This window comes from Caretta caretta, chromosome 2 (genome assembly GCF_965140235.1).
Source record: "Caretta caretta isolate rCarCar2 chromosome 2, rCarCar1.hap1, whole genome shotgun sequence".
NCBI classification, from domain to species: domain Eukaryota; kingdom Metazoa; phylum Chordata; order Testudines; family Cheloniidae; genus Caretta; species Caretta caretta.
Window position 1 is genome coordinate 241,564 of NC_134207.1, and position 6,000 is coordinate 247,563.

General features: G+C 52.9%; 1 protein-coding gene across 1 annotated transcript in view; it reads right to left on the reverse strand.

Annotated features, from left to right (window-relative positions):
* FAM83H (family with sequence similarity 83 member H) overlaps positions 1-3,277 on the reverse strand; it is a 53,169-nt gene extending 49,892 nt beyond the window's left edge. Inside the window, exon 1 of the mRNA XM_048837054.2 lies at positions 3,169-3,277. The gene's annotated coding sequence lies outside the window, so the exon portion shown is untranslated. The remainder of the gene's footprint in view (positions 1-3,168) is intronic.
* Between the last annotated feature and the right edge of the window lie 2,723 nt (positions 3,278-6,000).

Genomic DNA, 6,000 nt, shown 5'->3' on the forward strand with positions numbered 1-6,000 from the left:
GAGGATGGCATGGATTGCACCCTCAGCAAGTTTGCAGATGACACTAAACTGGGAGGAGAGTTAGATACACTGGAGGGTAGGGATAGGATACAGAGGGACCTAGACAAATTAGAGGTTTGGGCCAAAAGAAATCTGATGAGGTTCAACAAGGACAAGTGCAGAGTCCTGCACTTAGGATGGAAGAATCCCATGCACCGCGACAGACTAGGGACTGAATGGCTAGGCAGCAGTTCTGCAGAAAAGGACCTAGGGGTTACAGTGGACGAGAAACTGGATATGAGTCAACAGTATCCCCTTGTTTCCAAGAAGGCCAATGGCATTTTGGGATGTATAAGTAGGGGCATTGCCAGCAGATCGAGGGACATGATCGTTCCCCTCTGTTCGACACTGGTGAGGCCTCATCTGGAGTACTGTGTCCAGTTTTGGGCCCCACACTACAAGAAGGATGTGGAAAAATTGGAAAGAGTCCAGCGGAGGGCAACAAAAATGATTAGGGGACTGGAACACATGACTTATGAGGAGAGGCTGAGGGAACTGGGATTGTTTAGTCTGCGGAAGAGAAGAATGAGGGGGGATTTGATAGCTGCTTTCAACTACCTGAAAGGGGGTTCCAAAGAGGATGGATCTAGACTGTTCTCAGTGGTGGCAGATGACAGAACAAGAAGCAATCATCTCAAATTGCAGTGGGGGAGGTCTAGGTTGGATATTAGGAAACACTATTTCACTAGGAGGGTGGTGAAGCACTGGACTGGGTTACCTAGGGAGGTGATGGAATCTCCATCCTTAGAGGTTTCTAAGGCCTGGCTTGACAAAGCCCTGGTTGGGATGATTTAGTTGGGGATTGGTCCTGCTTTGAGCAGGGGGCTGGACTAGATGACTCCTGAGGTCCCTTCCAACCCTGATATTCTATGATTCTATGAAATCAAGTCACCATTGACCTGGAGTGGGCAAACCTTTTGGCCCAAGGGCCACATCTAGGTATGGAAATTGTGTGGCAGGCAATGAGCGCTCACAGAATTGGAGGTTGGGGTGTGGGAGGGGGTGAGGGCTCCGGCTGGGCGTGTGGGCTCTGGGGTGGGGCCGGAAATTAGGAGTTCAGGGTGCAGGAGGGGGCTCTGGGCTGGGGCAGGGGATGTGTTGGGGGGGGGAACAGGCTCTGGGGTGGGGCTGGAGATGAGGGGTTGGGGGTGCAGGAGGGTGCTCCAGGCTGGGACCGAGGGGTTCAGAGGGTGGGAGGGGGATCAGGGCAGGGGGTTGGGGTGCAGGAGGGGGTCAGGGGTACAGGCTCCAGATGGCGCTTACCTCAAGCAGCTCCTGGAAGCAGCAGCATGTCCCCTCTGAATCCTATGCAGACGCACAACAAGGCAGCTCTGCATGCTGCCCCATCTGCAGATGCTGCCCCTGCAGCTCCCATTGGTCATGGTTCCTGGCCAATGGGAACTGCAGAGGTAGCACTTGGGGCAGGGACAGCGTGAAGCCCCTTGACTGCCCCTACATGTAGGAGCTGGAGGGGGGACATGCCGCTGCTTCCAGGAGCTGTGCAGAGTCATGGCACATGCAGAGCGGGGCAAGCCCCCAATCCCGCTCCTCGGCTGGAGCTCGAGGGCCGGATTAAAATGACTAAAGGGCCGGATGTGGCCCCTGGGCCATAGTTTGCCCACCCCTGCCAAAGAGACTATTCTTCCTTCAAGTCCCCATTTCCAGGATTGTCCCAGCAATACAGAGAGCCCCAGTCTGAAGCCAGCCCAGTGCTGAATTGCATTTCATTCACCAGAACCATTTCTGAGTGCCTGGGAAATGAGGCCTTCCCAGTGCTTGACTCGTGCCAGGGCTGAGCCCCAGCACCTCTAGACTTGGCAGTTCATAGCCCCGGAACCTCTGGGCTTGCTGCATCAGTTACGAATGTAAAAAAATTGCTTGAGCTCAGGCCACTCTTTCATTACAAATTAAGCACTGGGTCTTCCCCTCTCTCTACACAGGTTTCCGAGTAGCAGCCATGTTAGTCTGTATCTGCAAAAAGAACAGGAGGACTTGTGGCACCTTAGAAACTAACAGATTTATTAGAGCATAAGCTTTTGTGGGCTACAGCTCACTTCATCGGATGCACAGAATGGAACATATACTAAGATATATATATATGCACACACATACATACAATGGAACTTGTATGGTAATTCCCAGCTTATGTATCTGTCTATCTATCTCTTACTATATGTTCGTGTGTGTGTGTGTGTATCTGTCTATCTCTTACTATATGTTCTATTCAGTGCATCCGCTGAAGTGAGCTGTAGCCCAGGAAAGCTTATGCTCAAATAAATTTGTTAGTCTCTTAGATGCCACAAGTCCTCCTGTTCTTTCTACACACATAGTCAACTTCTGTCATAGGAAAGACAAAGGTTTCCATCCGCAGAGGAAAGCGAGAGAGAGAGAGAGAGTGTGTGTGCGCGCATATGGAGGGAGGCCAGGGCAGGCAAAGAAGCAGGGGGTGGCAGCAAGTCTTTCTGTGCCCCTGCCCACCTTGCCCCTCCCCTTTCCAGTCCGGTAACCCAGTTAGTCTTTTTCATCTTAATGCTCTGACCAGAACTTCCCAGTGCAGCATTTCCCGTCAAATTACACAGACATTCTGCAGGCGCCCCTCTGAGGAGTGAGTCACACGCATGCAGCTTCCATCAGGTTGTGGATCCCCTCCCAGGTGGAATCAGAAAAGTTACTTTCCGTGGGGCATTCAGAAGAAGACTGGACAGAGACCTGATAAAAAGCTGCAAGGAAGAATCCTGCCCCAGGGCTTGGGGGACAGAGGAGAACAGCTTCCCTCCGCAACGCCCTCCCCGCCATCTAGTCTTTACAGGGACCCTCTTTCCCCCAACAAGCATTTTTGGTTAGTCTCTGCTGCGATCCCCTTTTCCTCCCAGCCAGTCTGCTAGGATCTTCCCCTGCTGGGCTCCCCCTCCCCACCCACTAGTACTTCATAAACTGGGGGAGAATGGCTGTTTAGACACAGCAGCAGCCGCCTGAGGCAACGCACCCCCACTGCGAGCTGGGAGAGTCCCTGGTTCCCAAGCTCCCCCTCACCTGCAGCCTTTGGCTCGCTCACTCCAGGGCCAGGGCGCCAGTGAGTCCCCTGAGACCCTCAGACTAAGTAATGTAGGAAGCCTAAACTTTTCCTACCTTCCCAGGTGAGCCAGTGCAGGTGGCGGGTCTCGCTCTGGGCTCTGCCTCTCCCCCTGACGTGCCTGAAGCCTGATTCACTGGCACCTCAGACAGGCCAGAGTGAAGCTCCACCCAGGGGAGAGGGTGAGTAAGCGAGCGAGCAAGGCACAAACTCTGGAGAGTTATTCCTCGGGATTGCAGGAGAGTGAGAGATAAGGGCACCGCATTCCTGAGCTACAGGCTGTCTGCCTCTCCCTTCCTGTCTTCCCTACAGCCTATCGCTCAGGTCTCCTCCTGCAGGAAGGGAGTAAACAACTCCCAGGGATTCTGAAATTCAACACTTCACAGAGCGAAAAGAAAGTGATTTAGACATGCCCTGACTGAGCCTTGCACAGCTCCATTCGGGAGTGTTCCCAGTCCTTTCCATCAGCAGATGACCAACCGTGAGGTCTGACCAGGCCCAGTGTCCCCCACAGTGTAACGGGATAGCTTGTATTTAGCAGCAGCTGGCCACTCATTCAGGTTAGTTTCAAAGATGATTTCTAGCTTTTTGGTCTTCACTAGCATAGGCTCATGTTGGCAAAGTTGCAACAAAAACGTTCAAGCCCTGAGGGGCCTATAGTCACTTTGACACCTCCTAAACCCACAGACTTCCAAGTGATGGGTGAGTAGAATAGGATACAATAACTGTGACATCAACCCCACACAGTAAGGGCCATAAATACCCACCTAGATTCCACTTAGAGAGCTAAAATGCTGCCCTTATCTGCACCCAGCACAGCTGCCAGGGCCCGGTGCAGCCGTCATTGTGGGCTGGCAAACCCCTTTGCAACGGAGAGGCCTGGAAATTTGCCATACTTAGAAACTGCAGCTACCTGGAGATTATTGGTTTACAAATTGAAAAGGAATACTTGTGGCTCCTTAGAGACTAACCAATTTATTTGAGCATAAGCTGTCGTGAGCTACAGCTCACCTCATCAGATGCATACAGTGGAAAATACAGTGAGGTTTACAAATTGGTGCTCAGAATGTGAGCTGTTCGGGGCCTGAACCTATGTCTCACTACCTACCTGAGCAGTGCACAGCACGATTCCAGTGGTTGGAGCCTTCTTTTTGCGAATACAGACTAACACGGCTGTTACTCTGAAACCTTCAGCATGACAGTAGTGCTACTAATAATCATTCCCACAGGGGTTACCCCACACCCAAACTGCGTGCATACCCCCAACCTCCCCAGTCAGAGCCAGGGAATGACAAAAAGGGTGAGAAGACAAATGCAGCGTGCTCCAGAGTAGAGGGTTTGAGGTGAGGGAGCTGGCTCCAGCCTAGGTGAAAGGAAGTGGCTGGGCAAAAGAGTCTAGTCCAGATCACAAAGAGTTAACAAAGTGAAATTTCCCTCAGCCGCGGGTGGGGCAGCTGCCTGTTATTTTGTCTTTCATGTTCTACCTTATGAAGCTTGGCAGCAGCTGTGACTGGTTGTGCAAAGGGTGGTGCCCAGGACTGCAGCAGAGGGAGCGGCTCGGGAGGCAGCTCCAATAAGGGAAGCTGTGAGCTGACTCACCTTGGTAACCCAATTCCTGACAAACACAGAGAAGTCTCTCTGATGCGGGGTGGGGGAGGCTTGCAGTGCTTTGTGTTTGCTCTGACAAATGGACACAAGGGATCATAGTCCACACATAGCATGTAGCCTCTGTGGGATCACACACACGCACCTTGACAGAGACCTGAGGGTTCGCTGCCTCTTTCCTTACAGCAGCACTCATAGAGCTGACCATGTGAATAAAATCTCATTGAACTGGACTAAAAATTGCATAGAGACAGACAGGACAGGACAAGACCCTAGATACAGTAAGTGGGGGAAAGAGTCTAGGACAGTGCTTAGGATAAGATTCACAAGGGGACTTGGCTCCCTGCCATCCAGTGGAATTTACAACTCTGAGTTAAGTGCCTTATACAATGCTTGGGGAAAGTTAGGAGCCTATTATTGTAGTGCCTAGGAGCCCCAGTCATGGACCAGGACCCCATCGTGGTAGGTGCTGTACAAACACAGAACAAAAAGACAGTCCATGCCTCAGAGAGTTTGCAATGTAAGTAAAAGACAAGGGGAAACAGATGGATGGGGGAGAACAAGGAGACGATATTGGTCAGCATGAGAGGTGGTGGCCTAAGAATGGGATTCCCAAAAACCAGCATGCTGAGCAGGGAACTGTCTAAGCTAGCCAGTAAGAAAAGCCAAGGAGAATGGTGTGACCTAAGGCAGTGGTTTTCAAACTGCGGGTTGCAACCCGGCACTGGGTCACGACAGCCAACTGGGCCATTAAAAGTCCCATTGGCGGTGCTGCCCGGTAAGGCAGGCTAGTCCCTACCTGTTCTGACACTATGCCCTAGAAGTAGCCAGCAGCAGGTCCAGCTCCTGGGTGGGCAGGAGGGAGGCACAGGGCTCTGTGCGCTGCCCCCACCCCAAGCACTGGCTCTGCACTACTATTGGCCGGTTCCCAGCCAATGGGAGCTGTGGGGGCTGTGCCTGTGGGCGAGAGCCACGCAGAGCTGCTTGTGCACCTCTGCCAGGAGCCAGACCTTCTGCTGACCACTTCTGGGGCGCAGTGCAGTGCAGTCCAGTCCAGTCCATAGTACCAGGACAGGCAGGAGGCCTGCCTTAGCACCCCTCTGTGCTGCTGACTGGGAGCTACCCAAGGTAAGCCTGTCCCCCAACCCTGTGCCTCAATCCCCTGCCTCAGCCCTGAGCCCCCCCAACCCAGAGCCCCTTCCTGCACCCCAAACCCCTCATCCATGGCCCCACTCCAGAGCCTGCACCCCCAGCCCAGAGCCCTGACCCCCTCGTGCACTCCA